We start from the raw sequence: 20243 nt of genomic DNA, 5'->3' as shown, positions 1-20243 counted from the left end.
CTCCATAGTTAGGGACACTGTCTGTGCTGGCTTGTCTACTACAGGACCATCGCATACCTGCTCACCCTTGTGTTCAGTTTTGTATTCATCCGGATATAAATATATCCATATATAACATATATTTCAATAGTTAAGAAATAATTTGTTAAAATTGATTTTTAATAGAACTATATTATCATTTATTTTATGTATACTATTTAACAATTTCATCAGTATCTTCTTTGCATATCATAAAATTCACCAGTTTCACGAGTGATATGAACATCTTGTTTTGTTTTTGTAAATTTACTGAGTGGTTCAGCTATTATCAGATTCAGTTTTAGGATATTTTTCATCATCCCAAGATTCCTCATGCTCATTTTAGTTCATTCCCATTTCTCCCCCCAACCAGTGATCTATTTTCTGTCTCTAAAACTTTGCCTTTTCTGGAAATGCCACATAAATCACATCCATACAATGTAGGCTCTTTGTTGTGTGGCTTCTTTCCTTAAACATAATGTATCCATGCTTCATCTATGATGTAGACGTATCAGTAGTTCATTTCTTCTTATTTTGAGTAGTATTCCACATTTTTTTATCTTTTCAGCTATAGAATTGTGTTAGAATTTAAAACCAATTATTTGGTAACAAATATTTCCAAAATGCTATCTAATTTCATTATTGTGTGCCACCTTTCTCTCCCTGAATGCTATGTTCAGAGGATATCATCACCCTGGCTGTAGTCCAACCTGCCTACTGGGTGGTTTCCAGTAAGAGTTCATATCAACATTTATCAAGCACCTTTATGCTAGATCCTCAAGATAAAAAACGAAACAAGACATCATCCCTACCTTTGAGGAGTTTACCACCTAATGATAACATTTATTAAACACCTGCTATTGCCAAGTATGGGTATATAGACATTAGAGGCCTGATTTCATTAAATCCTAACTTTAACTTATGAGGAAAATAGTATTGTCCTCCCGCTCTTAAAGACGAATTGGCCCTGGAGGTGAAGTAACTTGCCCAGGTTCTGGTTCTGGATTGGGAGACTGGATGATGGAACTAGTGCTATAGTTTGGATCTGGAATGTCACAAAAACGTCTGTGTGAAAGCCTTGGTCCTGAGCCTGTGGCACTACAGGGAGGTGTAGAATTTTTAGGCAGTGGGGCCAAGTGTGAGGAAGTTAGTTCATAGCGATATGCCCTTGGAGGGGATGTTGGGACCCTCGACCCTTCTGCCTCTCTTTTGCTTCCCCAGCATCATGAGGCGAGTAGCTTTGCTCCACCATGCGCTCCCACCCTCCTGGACCGCCTCACCACAGGGCCAAAGACAGTGGGGCTCAGCAACGGCGACTGAAACCTCTGAGACCATGGACCTAAATCAACCTTTATTCTTTTAAGTTGGTTTTCTTAGACATTTCATTACAGTAACAGAAAGCTGACTAACGCGGCCAGTAATTGAGGAAATGCAGAAAGAAGAGCAATTCTTAAGGGGAAGGAATGGAAAACTGTAGATAGTTTGAAGCAGTTTAAATTTGAGATCCACGGGACACTTGAAGAAATGTGTTGGACAGGTTTTTGTTTTGTTTTTTACTTAAAGCTGGCATGTCAAATAAAGGCTGGAGTGTGCATGGGGGTAGATGGGGGCAGGAGAGAGGATGGTACTAATGATCCAGGGATGGACTTTTGCCAAGGGAGGGCTCAGTAAGGATTGAATGGCAGATCCTGAAGACCTCCTGATGGGGTTGTTCAGGTTTTCAGCCATGGATTGTAGAGTAAATAGAGAATCAAGCCAGAGCAGGAGGAGGATGGTTGGGAGAAAATGACTAAGGGTGCTAATGGGCTGCTGAGACCTAAGTGAAAAGCTGAGGGGTTCCTGGCATGGAGAGACAGTAGGAATGAGAGCTTGGGTTTGCCCCCATGATACAGGAATGCAGGGTGTCTGGTAGGGATCATCTCAAGGGTTTGACTGTGGTAGAGGTAGAGTGAGGCAGAGTAAATGCAAACGTGAGTTGAATGAAAGATGCAAAGGAACCAGTAGGGTAGGGTATTGGACATAGTCATTGTTTAAGATTGAAAACATTCCATCGAGGGCACAGTCTAGGAGGTTAAAAGATGAGCCAGATGCCCATGGTTTTAGTAAATAAGAGAGAACAATCATGGCAGCATATCAGAGTTACCTGGACAAAGAGAAGTAGATGATCAGCCACGAGCCTTGGGTGAGGGAGCATTTGCCAGGAAGGCAGTGACGAATTAGTGATGTGGACTGGGCTGAGGAGAGCACGGATGGTCGAGCTGTCCTCTAACCCAACTCCTTCACCTTGGGCTATGGAACAGTGAGCCTCTTCCACCAGAAGAGGCTACAGGAAAAAGAAATCCTGGGAAGAGATCAGTTAGAGGTAGGCAAGAAATCCAGGGTGGGTCCTAAGCAGAGGCTGGTGTGGAGGAGAGCCTTCTCAAAGTCTCAAACAGTAATAGGACAGGCACCCTCAATGTGAGAGCTTGATTTCCATTTCAGGTCTCCTTCCATCCTGTCATTCATCAATAAGAAAGTCTTAGGTTATGCCTCCATTGTTTAAAGACCCCTCTGCTACATGTTAATTTTTTCTTTCTGCAAAGAACAGGCCTCAAGCACAGAGCCAGGCTTCAATATGGTCTTGTAAGCTTTCCATTTATTTTAAACAATTTTTTTTCCTGAAATGGGTTTCTCCATGTTATTCAGACTGGCCTTGAACTCTGGGCTTAAGAGATTCTCCTGCCTCAGTCTTCTGAGTAGCTGGGACAGCAGGTGCATGCCACTATACCAGGCTTTCCATTTATTTTAATAGTTACTTTGTATTTGTGGAAAATAAGCCTGATGTGTTTATGCCATGATAGCAGATCCTATATAAAAGTGTGGTTAAGTATTTTTTTTAAGTGAGTTTGTTTTTTATGTATTTGGTAAGTAACAGAAGAGGTGGCATGGAGTTGCAGCAAAAATAGCAAAGATAGCACAAGAATGACTGAGGTTTCAGAGGTATTGATCCAGTGGATGTTTATACAGGACAAGATTCAGGGGAAAGATTGGGAAAAGAGGCAAGCAGTGGTTAAGAGAGCACTGGAAAAGGAAAGCTAGGAAAAGATAAAAGATCTGATGTAGGAGGACCTGAAATAGTCTCCCATTGCCTGAGATCAGTCAGATTCCTCAGGGTTCTCTGAAAGAGTCTCCAAAACCAGAGAGAGGTTTCAGAGCTCCTCCACCCAGATCTCAGGATGCTGCCAGACACAAAATTCAGAGACCAGGCGGAGAGCTGGCTCATCCAAGACAACCTTTTCTAGCTGTGCTCCCTGAAGTTAGAATGTGTCACTAATGAAAGTTCTTAATGAACACATGGCCAGAGCCACAAAACTGACAATCTTCCAAAGTGCCTTGCTATATGGCTTCTTCTCTCCCAACACTCATTTTCTAGAAATAAATTTCTAAGTGACTGTAGCTGAAGGATCCTTAGGTTTTTAAAGAGTGAAATCAAACAAAAGCAATATTGAAGTTTTCGTTTTGTTTTTCTAAGAAATGGATAGGTAAAAACAGGTATCCAGTGATACTTAAGCATTGAAAGAGACAAGGTGTTCCAAGTGGAAATGTTCTGAGGATATTGTAGTGACACTGGCCATGACAGTTATATTGTGAGCTGGGCACCTTTCCTTCTGTTCCATCAGCCCAAGGAGCTTGGTTGCTAGTGTGATTAGCAACAAGGAAAATTAGTAAGCGTCCATATCAGGGTGCCTTCGTAAAGACCTCAGAGCAGTGTATTGATTACTGCCGTTCAGAACAATATGCTTCTTATTGACTTGAAAAATTCGGAGTTGCCTTATTGTCTTAATCTGCCTCTGGAAATCATGCAAGCAGTTCATTTCTCTTGTGTGGCTGATTTTCTACTCTGGATAATTTTGGGGCACCTCTCATGAGCACTTCTCCACAGTGAAGCACCAAATGTATAGGCTAAGAAGGAAGACAGAGTCTCATAGCAAAGTAAAAACCTCTCTTTTCTCTCTCTTCTCTTTAGTTCTACACAGAAGAAAAAACTTTGATTTTAGACATTCAGACATTTTAGTTTAATTATGTCTACTCTGTGTGAAAAATATTGATCAGCATTGCCTTCTCTGGTCTCTCTTTGGATAAACTACTTTTCAAAATTAATATTATATATTGGACAGATGGACTTAGTTAAAATTGTTTAAATTTTTCTTATCTACAAAGTCCAGTTTAACACCTACCCACAGGGGGAAAAATCTTCATTGCTTAGATGTATGATTCCCATAGATCTGAGCAAACTGTCTGGATTGACCAAGCTTATAAACACCAAAGCAGCACGGATCAGACCATCCAGAATGAGCACCATGCAGGAGGTTTGTTCTCCTCAGACCTTCAAACACGGATTCTCCTGAACTACATGAAATGCCTCTGATTTTTACTGGCAATTCAAAGTGCAGAAAAAGAAGAAAATGAATAGATGGTGACTTATCATTTAAAGTTGTGAGTACATCCCTGGTGGAAATGGTAAAGTGAAAAGATCCAGCCAACTAAATATGAACAACAACATCATTTAACATAAAATGTAGAGAACAAGCTTTGGGGTCCAAACTTCTGAATTTAAACTCTGTGTGTTAATCAGTTTCCTATTACTGTGACAATGGGAATATTTAAGTTGAGATAATCGACTTTTTAAGGATGAATAATATCGAATGCACATTTTGTTTATCCATTCATCTGTTGATGGATGTTGGAGTTGTTTTCTTTTTGGCTATTGTGAATAATGCTGCATGAAGATAGGTCTACAAATATCTGTTCAAATCCCTGTTTTTCAGTTCTTTGGAGGATATACCTAAATGTGGAATTATTGGATCATACGGTAATTACTTTCTTATTTTTTGAGAAAACACCATACTGTTTTTGAATTTTGAATGAGAAATTAGAACAGTGTACTTAGGATCCTTCTAAACTTTGCATTCAACCTTCAGCATAAAAGATAAAACTGATTTTCCCCCCTAGCCTCTCATGTCTTATCTATACTACTTTTTCAGATGTAGAAATCCCTTTTATACAATTTGATGGAGAGGTATTTTCTAGCCCCATCTCCTAATTAGTCTGTGAAATACTTTTTCCCAAGTACACATTGTATTTTCTGGGTTCTCTGACAGAAGGTCTTGTTAACACATAAGTTAACACAAATGATAACAATAATAAACCTTTGGGACTCATCCTGATAATCCACCTTTTCTGAAGCAGCACTAATTGTGTGGAGCATCCTCCAAGACTCAGCGACTTCTTTGAAGGGGCTTTCCACTCTCTTCCCCCCAAAGATGATGTTATAGCTCATAGTTTTTCTTTCTACAAGTTTCTCATATTTTTTCTCTGTAGGCTTTATCAGATTCATTCATTCATTCATTCATTCATTCATTCATTCCAGCAATGCTTACCAAATGTCTCCAATGAGCCAGGTAGAGTCCCAGGTGCTTGAGATCCATTAGTAACCAAAACTGACAAAAATTTCTTCAGGGCTTAGATTGAAACAGGAGAAGAATACCTAGTAAATAAACATAGTATACCCCCAAATGACATAGTATATTAGAAGGTGAAAAGAAATAGAGCAAGTTAGGGCAGCTGGCCAATAATGAGGACAGGGGGATCGGGAAGCAATATGGCTATGAATAATTTTAAATGTTATGATATGTTTAGTGTCTTCCCTCTTAAGTGGTTAGCTCTGCTTGGGCTTCCTTTCTGTGGTCTTCCTGACCGTGGAGTGGGGTGCTTCTGTTGCATGGGATGTGTGAGGGAGTAAGGAAATGAGTGAATGAACAGATAAGCCACACGAGGATAGAGGAGGCAGATGGCCTGGACCTGGACTGAGGCTGTGGGATGCAAGAGGAGAAAGGACTTAAGAAATGCTTCCTGCAGGAATAGACAGTGGTACTTGACATCAAGCTGACTTGATGCACCACAGTGCAGGACAGAGTGTTGCTGGCATGGAGCTTTCTGACTGAGGCGGGTGGAACACATAGCCATTGGCTGCTGCTCTGGGGAGGCTAGACATGCAAGGCCTTCTCTGTGCTTCCTTGGTGTAGATAGTGGAATTTCCTTTCTGAAAAACATACCATCAATGCGCTCAAGGAAGAATTTCCCAGTCCCATCTCAGTTTAGAGAGAGGTGCCTCTCCTGTGTCCTAAACCTCCGATCCACTTAGCCTTTTCTGTTTGCACCAGTGATTCCTTCCCGTGACAAGAAAATAGAGAAGCACTTCACAGAAACAGGAAAACACTGCCAGCTCAGATTACCTCCACCTCGCCTCATCCTGCAGTTTTACAAGTTTCTATACTCTTGATCCAGAAATGTGTAACTGCCAGCCAAGCGAGCGATCCAACTCCTCAATGTGGATTGCCTACTTCCTTCCCCTCTCTCTCTCTTTCTCTCTTTCTCTCTCTCTCTGACTCTCTACTCTCTCCCTGTGTATCCTGTAGTTTTTAAAGTTAGAAAAGCCATGCATTACTTTTTTTTTTTTTTTTTTTTTTGCATTTTGGGTACACACACGTTCATTTTATATCAGTATGGGAGTCATGATCTTATCTCCTTTGGAAATTTTTATAGCATTGGTGATGCTATTAAAAGTAAAATCAGTATGAATCGATGGGTTAGGATGGGAGAAGGTTTTGCAATTACCATGTTAAATTGGCCTCAACTCTGCTGAAGCTGGAGGTCTGAAAAGAAGCAAAGACTAGGGGGAGTAGGCAGCCCAGCAGAGAAGGCTCTGCTCCATCCAAAGTGCTCCTTTTAGAGGTGGGAAAACGGAGAGGGTAACTCTCCCCAGGCCACAGTGAGTGGTTAGAAGCGGAACGCAATCTGAACTTTTTGATTTACAGTCCAGGATCCACATGCTTGTTGCAAAGATTTTTCAACAGTTTCAGCATTGGAATAGAGACTCTTTAGTCAGCTTTGCATTTCTGTGGGGAAAAAAAAATACCTGAAAAGAACAACATGCATTACTTTTAAAATTTTGTTTTCCTGAATTGTTTACTTGAATTAACTGTGGCCTGGGATTTTTTTTTTTTCTGAAAGATGCCAAATTCTGAGTATTTCCTAGTGCACAAGAAAAATGATTTCTCCCTTTAGTGCACACTGAATCAGCAGGAAGTCATTCCCGGGTGAGTATTTTCGGGATGCAGCAACTGTAATTGCTGCATCCTCATTGCTGGAGGCAGATGTAAGGGAACCGGCCGGGGAGCTGCATCTCTGGGTTCTGAGCAGGGTGCGCACAGAGGATCCAGATGGGGGAGGGAAAAGAAGGGGACTTGATGAACACTTTAGCCTTGCAGTTGAGACTGATTAATCCTGGGGCTTTGCCATTTCAGACAAGATTAAGCAAGGTTTCCCTCTTCTGTTCAATGAGTTTGTTAGGATTACTTATAGCCACTGTCCCCACACTGTCCCCCCCCTAGCCTAATCCATCTGTTACTCTGTCATCCTGAAATTTAAATTCTATTTATACAAAAATTAAAGAATTCTTCCTCCCATTAGATATTTGTTCTAAATTTCCTTGGGCTCGTTAGTGTCGTTGTTCAGGGTGATTTTACATTTGTTTGGAAAATAAAATCAAAGACGCAGTAATACGGTAAGAAATATACCATATTAAAAGCGTCTCTAAGGACCAAACTTTTAAAATCCTTGGGCTTGCTCATTTGGAATGTGAATGCATTTTACTCTCTTTTACTCTTGCATGTTCAATTGAAGAAGACAGGAGAGCACTGTTCCATGCTTTTGCACATTCATACCTACTGTCCATGGGGCAGTCTGAGAGTGGACCAATAGAAGGTCATGGGTGGGGCAACAGTAATTTCTAGGATGTAAGTCCAAAGCCAGCAGGCCCAGACATGAGACTGCTGAGAGTCAGGAGCAGCCCCTCAGTTTTTGTACAGGCCCTGTGAATTGTGACAGCCATCATTTATGGAGTCAGACAGACTTGGATTTGAATCCTGACCATGAACTTGATAATCTAGTCTGATTCAAATTACTCCACTTCAGTTTTGTGAAATGAGCAGAAGAACTGCACCAATTACATAAGGTAATCTATGTAGGTACTTTAATAAAAGTATTTGACAGGTATCGGCCCTCCAGACAATATCAGTTCCTGTTTCTTCCAGGCCTGGACAGCAGGGCAGTCTAAAAGGCCTTATTCTAGAAGGATTAACATACTATCAAGACAATAAATTAAAAAAAAAATACTTGTTTGGGATTCCAGCTGTGAAGCTGTCAAAGGGCAATCATGACAGTGATCAAAGGGGGAGCCAACTCTGTTTGAGTCTATGTCCATGACACCGTGACTCAGAGATCAGGAATCTTGTCTCAGCATTGGGACATTTTGTCCTGGGCCAGATTATTAGGATGGTGCAGGTGTCAGGGGCACTGAAGGTGGCCCTGCTGCCCCTATATGGTGAGGTCTATAACACTGACCTCAGGGTGGGCAGAGTCACAGGAAAGGGCCTGGGCCAGGTCTGGAGGGGTGAGGACAAAATACCAACTTAGGAGAGAGGGCAGTACCTTCTATTGTCACCATGGTATTTCCAGGTCCTAAATTTCTTTAGGGTCTATATATATACATGGTGCCACCGGAAATCATTATAAAGAGGACAGATGAGTATTTCATTGGGAAAACAAAGAACATAAAACAAACCACCAACTTCTCTTCTACTAAGGAGCAGTAAAGTCACTTTTAACTTCTGTGGTTTGGACTTAATTGATCCTAAACCAATTTTATCTGCTTTGAAATGAACTTTTCTCACACTTCAAACAGGGCTGGACCATGACTTAGAATTGATCCAGATCAGGGCTTCTTAGCCCATCTCAGCCCACTAAAGACTTATTCAAGTAGGTATTCTCAAACCAGAGTATGTTTACCCAATCACCTTGGTCCCTTTCACTTGCTTCCAGACAGTTCCTCTCTGAGGTTGCTTTCTTCTGCGGGGCCTTCCATGGCTGCCAAACAGGCGGTGTGTCCCAGTATTCTTTCCTATCAAATTTATCCTCTCTAGCTGCCTCCTGCATGTCCTTCTGTGATGTGGAGTCTGCTCAGATGGGACCCTTACTCTGTTTGTCTCATTGCCTACTGAAACAGATTCTGGGGTTTTTCCTTCCTTCTATCTTGCCTCATTCTAATTCTGGCAATCTTTCTAAAATGTACAAGTGGCCATGACATTCCTTTATTGAAACCGTTCATGGCATTTTGTTGCTTAAAGAACTGAGTCCAAACCCTTCAATGCTATAAGTCCACGGGGGCTGGAGAACCATGGATTCGCAGCCTGACCTTACCCTGAGGCAGCCTCCCTTTCCCCAAAGCCCGCCTTCACCCCACACTACGTTGGACCAGCGCTGGTAAAACCTACCTAGTTGATGCACCCGTGGTCTTTAGGAGGTCTGTTGCTACCTAATAAAACACAAACCTAGCCACCCGAAACACTTATTTCTTGGCTAACATATGGCAGAGATGAATTCTCTGCTCAGGATCCTAAATGATAAAATTGAGCTGTTGGGTGGGCTAAATTCTCATCTCCGGGATCTGGAAAGGAATCCACTTCCCAGTTCATTCAGATTGTAGGCAGAATTCACATTGGACTTATAGGACTAGGATCCCCCTTTATTTACCATCTGTTAGCCAGGGACTACTCAGCCACTAGAGGCACCCACATCTCTTGCTGTGTGGTCCTTTCCACCTTTAAGCCATCAACAACTGTGTGTTGAATCTTTTGCTTTGAATTTCTTGCTTCTCTTCTACATTCAGATGGAGAAAACATTAAACCTTGAAATGGATCATGTGATTTAGGTCAGGACCACCTAGCACATTCCCCTTTAAAAAATATATATTTTTTAGTTGTCAATAGACCTTTATTTTCTTTCCTTATATGTGGTGCTGAGAATCGAACCCAGGGCCTCACACATGCTAGGCAAGCGCCCTACCACTGAGCCACAACCCCAGGCCCCATTGCCCTTTCTTAAACTCAGCTGTGCCACAGAATATAACCTAATCTCATCATATTCACAGTTGGGGACATGATGTGGGGCGCATCCACCGGGGGCACCCAGCTTAGCATCCCACCTACCACATGTGCCTTGGTTACATGTATGTTCAGAATTTGCCATTTCTTAAATAAAGTTCATTCTTGGAGTAGCCTGGGTTTTTGTTCCTATCTGCTGCCTAACTACCAGAAGTCTCCTTGGGGAAGAAGCCCTCAGCAGATGTTGCATTTCATAAATATTTTAAAGAACAATTTATTCCACTCCTGCTTCAGCCTGAGGGCTGCGGACTGTTCCACTCTTTCCTTTCTGTGCACACAGCCTTTGTGTCTTACTATTCAGGGTGGGAAACAAAGATGGTTTCAGTTACTACCCCTCCCAACTAGCTGGCCCAAAGCTACAGCTACTTAGTCAAGACAGGATTTCTCTGTGCCCTGCAGCCATGTGTTGGGACTAATAGAAAGTCTACCTTCTGCTGCTGATTAAAATGCTTTCATTTATTAATCTCAATGGATAAGTGTTGAATTCTAGGAGTATGTACTTATTTTCCATTTACAGGCGTTCTTCATTTGTATGGATTATCCGGAAATAGCAAAAATAAAAGGTGAAAGAGAAGGCATGAGCTTGCTGTTGATGGAGTCTGGGGGCTGAGAGTGGAGGGGTGGGAGGAATGTGTGGGGCTGTGGGGCTGTGTAGATGGTTGGACACCATGGAAAAGCATGGGCACCCTCCCAATTAGCCAGCATCACATCTTGCCTTTGTTGGAAAAGCAAGCAGGAAGAGGCAGAAGAGTGTGCCAGAGCACTGAAGTGCACGGGGAGCCCAGCTCGGTCTCAGTGACTAATAAAATTCACAAGCCCACAGACACACCTGTCCTCACTGCGTTAGCTTCATGTTGAGGCTTCTGGCATTTTCCCAGGGGAATTTCCCTCAGGAAGACGATGAACTTGAACCTTTGCTTATACCTCATAAAATTTAGAGGCTTTTTAAAAGGTTATAAAGTTCATTTATTGGAGTGTTTATGATAATTTGCAAAAATAGTTTGAATACTGTTTGCTTGAGTGGTTTTATGACAGATTTTTAAAATAGCTGTGATTTTATTTTGCACAGAGGATGGTTGGAACAGCAGACAACAGTCACAGCTTCATCAATTAAAAGGAGTGGAAATAGAGCTTTTGATTATATTTAAAAATATTTTCAAAGAATTGTGTTAAGAAAGAGTAGTGTTAAGCCAAGGAATAGGGCACTGTGGCTTTTAGAGGCTTGGAGAGGGCAGCATTTCTAGCATTTCTTTAGTGCTTGGCATGCATCAAAATCTATCCATAGGATTTTTAAGACCCAACAACGCTTGATTTTCTGGTGTTTCAAAAGAGGATGCAGGTGAAGAAAAGTTAATGATTGTCCCAGGTACTCAGAGCTATGGCAGCATCTATCAGGGCTCAGTGACCACAGGGCTCTGTGACCATGATTTCCGTTCACAGGAGCCGACAGCCAGGGAGGTATGGCCTGAGCAAAGAAAGGCAGTTGGCTTTGTTTTGATTTATGAGTTCAGTAATTTTCATGCTGAAAACTGTTTCTTTCTCTCTGTAACTCTAGGAGTCTTCCAACAAATGCAGTATTTCTCCACTCAATCCTGATGATTTAAACTGCTTCAAGAGCACCACCACCTGTTTTCTGCTGGGGTTCTCCCATGCCGATTCAACCCAAATCAGTGGCTGTTTATGGTGTCAAGTTATTTTTTATTTGGACTCTAGTATATCTCCGCGGGAATCCAAGTTTTGGACTGGGATTATCAGAGCCAGGAAATTTCAGACTAGCTTCCCAGTTTCTGATTGGGACTGATCAGTGTCATAAATATGGGAAGCAGAGAAGGCTTCATTCCCAATCACTAATATGCTGTGAAATATTAAAAAAACAACAACATCTTTATACAGTCTCAGTTCATCTAAAGAACTCATCAACAAAATGAGTGTTTTTAGCTAGAATCTCATCCAGTAGGATTTTTCATATTACCAGTTATATGTTGTATTAAGACAAGTAAGGACTAACAAATCTTTCAGTCCCTCATTCAACTAAAGCGGTGGTTCTCAGCTGGGGGTGGCTCCCTCCTCCCTGCCCCCAGAACGTTTGGGAATGTCTGAAGATATTTTTTGACTGTTGCAACTTGGGGTGGGAAGGCAGATTGGGTCACTATGGGCATCTAGTGGGTCCATGCCTGGGATGCTTCCAAACATCCTGTAAGGCACAGGATGCCCCTTGCCTCCAGGAAACAATGGTATGGTCTAAGGTGTGAATATTGCCCCTGCTGAAAAAGGCTAAAAAGGAAGAGCCCTGCATTTGTGTTGAGAAATAAAACTAGCGCATTGAAAGGAAAAAGGGAAAGTGGCCGTCCTCATGGGCTCTGGAGGAAGAGATGGAGTTTTCTAATTCCCAGACTGGGAGAGGAAATTGCTCAGAGTTCAAGGGAGAAATATCATTTTGATTTACAAGTTGGCACATATCCTTAAGGCCAATATGTTGTTTATTTCCTAGGAGGCTGTTCAATTTCTTCCCCCTTAAAGGTTTCATATCCCTTAGAAGCAACTAAGTAGGAAGAGTTCTTTTTATGAATGTGAGAGACCTAGACTCCTTCCAGTAGTCCCCAGATTGGTACATCCATGAAAAAGAGGCTTGTGGTTTCACTGCAGTGATCCACTTTTGAACATTTGACTTGGTTTCTCAGGATTTGAACTTGGTTTGCTGTCAAAATTTAGCTCACTAAGGAGCATTTGACAAATAATAATAATCTCTGAGTCCTTTAGATGCCTCAAAACGACTAAATAAACAGATCAGTGACACAAAAGGTATCTCATTTTAGAACACAAAATCCAAGCTATGGAAATGGAGCACCTAACTCTATTATTATTCTATTAATAAAAGCTGATCTATAAGCCCTTGATCATTCTATAATTTCTTGTGCTGTATTAGTTACTTCAGGAGAATTTAAATTGAGTTCAAATCAGATGCTGTTATCTTTAACAACTTTCATATTAAGCATATAATTAAAATGCTCCAGTTCAAATATTTTCCCCAAGGTACTAACTACTCAAAGATTCACACAATGAAGAATCAGAGTTAGAGTGTTCATGGATGATGGCTCAAGCTTTTAAGTACTTTGGATAGGGAAAAAGGATTTATTACAACTGGTCTAATTGGTATAAGAGAGGAATGGTACAAGGTTGCTTTTAATTACTCAAAGGTCTCTTGATATATCATATTAGCCCTTGGTCTTTTAAGTAACTAACCTCTATCAATATTTGACTAGGTTCTCGCCTTTGTGAGTGTGACTTGGCAAATATTAAAGAGAATTTCCCAAATCAAAGGGAAGCTTTAAGTCACTTATGTGCTGGGAGTTCAGAAGTCCTGGGCTGGGTGATGCTGGCTTTGATCTTCTGTGATTATTTCTATGACTTTGAGAGAGTCAGTGTAAGCACCCCTGGCATTTGCTTTCTTTGTTAACTAGCTCTGTCCTTCTTGGAGTAGTTCTGTTACCCACAGGGAACTGTATTACTTCATTTTCTATTGCTATAACAGAATGCCTAAGACTAACTCATAAAAAAAAAAGGTTTGTTTTGGCTCTTGGTTCTGGAAATCCAAGAGCCTGGTGCTGACCTCTTGCTGCCCCACACCTGGAAGGAAGCAGTCAGGCAGGCATGGGCAATATAGAAAAGGCGGCTAAACCAGCACAATAACCATTCCCAAAGAAAAGCATCAAGCCATCCACAAAGGCTCGGCTCCCATGACCCAAATGCCTTCCACTAGGCCCACCTCCCAACACTGCTAGAGTGAGGAATTAAGCCTCCACAGGAGTTTTGGTAGGGAGAAATCATAGCAGAACTGAAAAGACATCATAGAGAATGCAGCACTTGTCTGTGGAGGAGGGTGGGCCTGCTCATAGCTGCAGAATGCCACAGCTGTCGCAGGTGGAAGAGACCATTTTTTTCAGGAGTGTGTCCAGGACTCTCAATCTTATTTTACCATTTCATCTGCACCCATATTCCTCCAATTTCCTGAGCAGAAAAAAGACAGATGATTCTGTTTTGCCATATATTACAAAGAACTTCAGGGGACATGAGATGCCTGGGTGGGTGGGAAGAGGGATGGAGAATAAAGGAAGCAAGACTTGGCACCTCTACAAGATCTAGCTGAGATATGAGTCAGAAGAGGTAAGCTTGGGAGAATTGTGCCAGCTCAGGGACACAGAGATCCTAAGACCATCCATCAGACACTGGGAAAACATATCTCGGAGCAGTTAAGAATTTACAGTGGCAGAGAAGATTGTCAGCATCAAAACCTGCTACTTGTAGAAATCTGTTTCAGTTACTGATCTGGTGGAGTTAGGGTGACTTGAGAGCATTCACGTAGGGCCTGATGAGACAGCATCTGAGGCAGGAGGACTGCTTGAGCCAGGACGACAGAGCAAGACCCCATTGCAATTGTGTGTGTGTGTGTGTGTGTGTGTGTTTTGTGTGTGTGTGTGTGTGTGTGTGAGAGAGAGAGAGAGAGAGAGAGAGAGAGAGGGAGGGAGGGAGGGAGAGAGAGAGAGGGAGGGAGGGAGGGAGGGAGGGAGAGAGAGAGAGAGAGAGAGAGAGAGAGAGAGAGAGAGAGAGAGAGGGAGAGAGAGAAAATATTTGAGCTCATTTTTAGGAAGGAATTAAAGGACAAGGAGAGACTGAGAGTCAAACCACATCCCTCCCATGATTCCCGTCTCGCTCTATAAAAGCCCAGGCTTCCTGGTGCTGGTCCAGGCCCACAAGTCCTCTCCTAGCATCAGGACCTCCCTCCTGCTCTCCCCTCCCTGTCTGTGCCTGCACCCTCCTTTTGGTCAGCCATGCCCCCTGCCTGCTTTCCACACCTGCCCTCCCTCCCTTCTCAAGTCTTTGTCCCCTTCACTACCCCCCCACAGCACTCTTGTCCTTTGTGTGGCATTTTGCACTGTCTGTCATTGTGTGTGATTTGCTCCATTTCTTCTTGTCTGTCCCTACCCTCTAGAACCTCAGCTCTAACAGGACAGGACAGTGGCAAAACAGTGTCTCAGGAAATACTATTAAATAATAAAGGTAATGAGTACCATCAAGTTGAAATGAAATGCCCTGAGTACCAGCCTCACAGCTGACAGCTGTTCTCCAGCGCCCACTTGTCATTGGAGTGGGCTCTTCACCCCACTTCTCTTTCTTTTTGGTTCATACTGTGGCTTAAACCCAGAACCCTGCACATGTGCGTCAAATACCCTCATCTGACTTCTTACAAATGGGAGGACCTTCCTTTCCCTGCTGGAGTTGTATTAAATCTAGTATTTTCCTTTCTTAAAAGGAGACTGAGATTCGAAGAAATGAGACTACATATTCATGACAGGGTATTTTTGTTGTTGCTTTTATTCCTCAAACTAAAAAAACAAACAAACAAACAAACTTTTATAGATAATAAATAGGTGAGGACATCGGGGAAGATCAATAAGGGTGAGAAAATAAGACAAAGTCAGAGTCAATGTCAGAACATCAGGGTGAACACCACACCCTAGGGAGGCACCATCCCTCACCTGTTAGGACCAGTATTATCAAAACAACAAGATAACAAGGGGTGATGAGGATGTGGAGAAATTGAAGCCCTTGTACATTGTTGGTGGGGAAGTTAAATAGTGCAGCTGCCATGGGAAACATGTATGGCTCCTAGAAAAAAAAATTTAAATAGAAGCATTATGTGATTCAACAACCTTGCTTCTGGGTGTATATCCCAAAGAATTGTAATCAGGATCTCAAAGAGATATTTGCCCTCAGTATTGTTCCCAATAGCCAAGATATGCAAACAATCTCAATGTCTATCAACAGATAAATGGATAAGGAAAATGGGTTGTATTCATACAATGAAAGGCTATTCAGTCTCAAGAAAAGGAGAAAATCCTCCCATTTGCAAAAATATGGATGAACTCTGAGGACAATGAGCAAAGTGAAATAGGCCAATCCTCAGAGGCTCAAATGTTCCATGACCTCACTTATATGAGGTATTTAAAATCTTCAGACTCAAGGCTGGCGATATAGCTTAGTTAGTAGAGTGCTTGCCTCGAATACACAAGGCCTCGGTTCAATCCCCAGCACCACACACACACACACACAAATCTTCAGATTCATTAGAAGCAGGGAGGGGAATGGTGGATGCCAGGGGAGCAAAAAGGGGTGAGAGGGCATTTGCTGTTCTGTGGATATAAAGTTCCACAGGTGCAAGATAGGTAAGGTCTGGATTGGGCCTATAGTTAACAATACTGCATTGTACACTTAAAGTGTAAGAAGGCAGATCTCACCTTAAGTGTTCCTACCACAATATTAAAAAAAAAAAAATGCACATCACAGGGACCTGCAAGAAGTGCCAACTCAAAGAAAAAGCCCCACAAGCCCCTGAGGCGGAGCTCCCTTCACCCAGGAGTCGTCTAAGGGAACTCTTGGGTGTGATGGACAGCATCCTCCCCCACAAGCATGAGCAAGTTTCCAGAAATACTCCTTAGAGGCCTGTGAGCAAATTCCAGGTGCAGGTTAGTGACAGTGAATCCTGGGATTAGGATCTTCCTCAGAAAAGGGACGAAAGGGGAGGGAGATGGAGAGTTCAACTGGAACTTCCTTCTTTGGAGTCCCTGTTGGTGTTCCCCAGAGTGTCAGGGATTTCGTGGGGACAGACATGTGGGGCTTGTACAACACCCCAAAGCATGAGCAGGTGCGTCCTGTAGAAAGAAGCTTGTGGCGCCGGCTTGGTGCCCCTGGGCGGAACCAGTCCCTCTCTGTGGACACTGTTGCTCCTTATCCTGTGTCTGGTTGGTGCCTGATAGTGCTGAAGCTGGCATGACCCTCTTTCGGGCACACAGCCTCCTGAGCAGATGGTGGGGCATGTCGGGAATTTGTGATGTGCTCTCAGGGCAAGCTCAGGCATCTCCCTTTTCATCTGTCACCATTAGCCTGTCCTCCGTCCCTTCTATTATGGACTTCTCTCAACCCGGCTCAGGACGGAAGAGTTTTGAATATGTTTTACTATCAAACATTAAGTTAGAAAGTCAAAATTAAATGTTATATCCTCTCCTTCATTTCAGGCTGTCTCCTGGGGTCTGTAACCTCAAGCATCCTTGTAAGTCTATGCCTTTAAAAATAGAGCTTGAATTAAATCTTTGCAATGCTTTTTGGCTTTCTGATCTCTTTTCTCAGTCTCTGGTGGCATCCCCTGGCCTCCCCCACCAACAGTCTCTTCTAATTGGGGCCTGACGTTTATTTTCTGTCCCTGCAACAATGATTGAGCTGGAGGTAGGTGAGAGAGGCCAATGACAGGAGAGCAATGGAAACACACAGACTGGGCTGCACCGGGTTTAAATGGACACACACCAGTCCATGTCTAGCCAGGCCTCTTTGTTTTATGATTTCTGTTTTTGTTTTTGTTTGTTTTATTTTGTTTGGTTTTGTTTGTACTGGGGATTCAACCTGGGGCACTTAACCACTGAGCCACATCCACAGCAGTGCTCCCACCCCCTTTAAAAAAAAAATGTTGAGACAGGATCTTGCTAAGTTGCTTAGGGCCTCACTAAATTGCCGAGGCTGTCCTTGAACTTGCAATCCTCCTGCTTCAGCCCTGTGAGCTGCTGGGATGACACCAGTGCCTGCGTCACCATGCCTGGCTTCTTTTGAGATTTCCTGATCACCCCTTCAAAACCTCTGTGAACCTCAGCATATCCCCAGGGCTTCTGCTGTTTGGTTCAGTCTTTCTTCCTGTTGCTTCCATTTCCCCCCCGGAATCTTACTCTTTAGCCAAACCAGGCTCCTTGCCAGGCATGTGCTTGCCTAACTGCGGGCCTTTCCTTACTGTCTCTTCTATGTAGCAGTTTTTCTCTGGCTTGGCAGATCCAAATCTCGCCCACCTGTCAAGACTCACCTTTGTGTCTTTGGTAGCACCTTCCCCTGGGCCCGTGGCCTGAGCTTTCATTGTTCTTTTTTGGTAGTTAAGGTCTGTGTCACTTTTTCCTGGTCATTGCAGTTCGTGTTTCTGTCTTGCCCCTTCACTGTACCAGAGAGTCTGTGTGCTGGTCGGTGTATTCCCCGTGGATGGGCATAAAACAATAATAACTACATCAGCCAGCATCTGCTGGACTGTGTCTTTCCTGAATTTCTGCAAGTTGATACATTAAATGTGAACTTCTCAGGATTAGAGAAAATGTCCCTCATCTCTTTGTGGCTGAGGCTGAGCACAATGCCTGACACATCACTGGTGACCCATCAATGTTTCAGAGGATAATATAAGGATTTATATAAGCACCAAAATTTTTGTGAGGATTTATTAAGCCTACACCTTTTTAAAAAAAAAAAAAAAATTCCCTCTCACTCTTGGTGTTAGTTTTATATCATGGTGACCAAAATACCTGACAAAAACAACTTAGGCCAGCCACCGGGTGGTGCACACCTGTAGTCCCAGCAGCTCAGGAGGCTGAGGCAGGAGGATTGCAAATTCAAAGTCAGCCTCAGTCACTTAGTGAGATCCTTGGTAACTTAGCAAGACACTGTCTCAAAATAAGATATAAAAAGGGCTGGGGATGTGGCTCAGTGGGTAAGCGCCCCTGAGTTCAATCCCCAGTGCTGAAAAAATAAAAAATAAAAATTAAGGAGAAAAAGTTTATTTGGGATTCAAAGGTCAGAGGTCTCTCCATTGTTCTGGACTCAAGGAGAGGCAGCACGTCATGGCCCAAGGGTCCAGTAGAGAAATGCTACTCACCTCATGGCGGGGTCAAGGGGCAGAGAGAGAGAAGGGAAAGAGGCCACAGAAAAGATGAACCCTTCGAGGAGGCACGCCCCCCACCTCCTCCAGCTCCATCCCACCCGCTACAGTTAACCACCCAATCAGTTCATTCAAACTAGGATGGACTAGTAGCCAGGGCTTGGTACCCAGGGGGCTACCGAGCCAGCGCCACAAGCTTCTTTCTGCAGGGAGCACCTGCTCATATTTAAGGTGCTCTCACAATCCAATTATTTTGCCTCTGAGAATTCTGACATTTACCCAGGAGCTTTTGAGGGAACATCTCGTATCCAAACCATAATAATTTGACTTTAGAATTTTCTTTTGTAAAAGGTCCAGAATTTAAGACTTTACCTTTTTTTTTTTTTTTTGCTATAGAATCTCATCTTTTCTTGATGGACTATTTCATCTTGAAAAAGAAATCGCTTTGCTGAAATAGCAAGATAGCCTGTTTACTTTAGCTCTTTAATGTGAGAGGACATATACATCTAGGTTAAAATATGCAGAAGGTAGGAAGTAAAACATTCAGTTGATACTTTAATAATTAAACTAAATTTTGTCACCAAGCAGTAAATGCTGCTAAATCAATGAAATATGCATCAATTAGTTAATCATGCAGCCAGAACATTATACAACTTGATTGCCTGGGATTATTTTTTTTAAGTCAGTGAAGAGAGTAGTTTAATCATTATAATATGGATAAATATTCAAAATCAGTAAAACGTGTTTCTCAGAATGCTCCCATATTATTAATAACTGGATTCCCCCCACCCCAATAGTTTTCCCTGTCTTAAAAAACCTCATTTTGGTCTGGTTAGTTTTTCCTCGTGGCATTATTTTTTTCTTTCTAAAATTCAGGCTCAGTAACTGACATTCCCAATAAATGAACAAGTAAAAAGAGCGTTGAATATGGATCAGGAACCCTGAGTGCTCATCCTGACTTCAGTCATAGTTAGGATTTTCCTTGTAAGAGGCTGGTAAGCTCTGCTCATTACTCTGTGGTATCCTATGAATATATAATATATCCTCTCCCTCCTAGTGCCCAAAAGTCTGTGGGAGACTACTCTTTCTTTAGCATAGACTTTTCTGATCTGAATTTGCATGTGCCTTCCTCTCTCTGTGGTTGTCTTAGTCTGCTTTGTGCTGCTGTAACAAAATGCCATAGACTAGATAAAGAACAGTGTTTATCTCCTGGAGACTGGGAAGCTTGAGATCAAGTGGTGAGATTTTTCTGTTTGTATGATCAGGGCTGCATCCTCCAGAACACAGGAGTGCTGTATCCTCACATGGCAGAAGGTAGAAGGGTAAGCAGACCATAGCTTCATGAAGCTCTTTCATAAGGGTCTTAATCCCATCCACGAGGGAAGAGGCCTCATGGCCTAATCATCTGAATAGCTTCACATCTATACAATCACTTTGCCAAC

General features: G+C 42.6%; 1 protein-coding gene across 14 annotated transcripts in view; it reads left to right on the top strand.

Annotated features, from left to right (window-relative positions):
- Mtus2 (microtubule associated scaffold protein 2) overlaps positions 1-20243 on the top strand; it is a 620658-nt gene that overhangs the window by 410317 nt on the left and 190098 nt on the right. The window lies entirely within an intron of this gene.

The sequence above is a fragment of the Ictidomys tridecemlineatus genome, chromosome 6, assembly GCF_052094955.1.
Source record: "Ictidomys tridecemlineatus isolate mIctTri1 chromosome 6, mIctTri1.hap1, whole genome shotgun sequence".
Taxonomy (NCBI): Eukaryota; Metazoa; Chordata; class Mammalia; order Rodentia; family Sciuridae; genus Ictidomys; species Ictidomys tridecemlineatus.
Note: the sequence above shows the minus strand (reverse complement) of the source record. Positions and strands in the feature narration are given on the sequence as shown.